Raw genomic sequence first — 313 nt, forward strand, 5'->3', positions numbered from 1 at the left:
TTCACATATATCTGGGATACGTAGACAAATCTCACTCGGCTCCCTCCTATTCTTGCTCGCCTCTCTCCCTATTTCAATGTATCTGATAACAAAAAACATGTATCTACACTGCACCATTTTAGGCCTACGGCCACCCCAGTAAAGTGTAGCCTAAACTACTAAAAAGTGTGGCCTTTGATAAAAGGCTACACTTTTGGACTTTAAGCAACGCTTTTTACGGGGTGGCCTAAAGAAGCGTAACCTTTGACATTAGGCAACACTTTTTAACCCGAGGACCCCTCTCCCTCCCATCCCCACCCCCATCCCCGAGGCA

Source organism: Solanum tuberosum, unplaced genomic scaffold (genome assembly GCF_000226075.1).
Source record: "Solanum tuberosum cultivar DM 1-3 516 R44 unplaced genomic scaffold, SolTub_3.0 scf00013, whole genome shotgun sequence".
Lineage (NCBI taxonomy): Eukaryota > Viridiplantae > Streptophyta > Magnoliopsida > Solanales > Solanaceae > Solanum > Solanum tuberosum.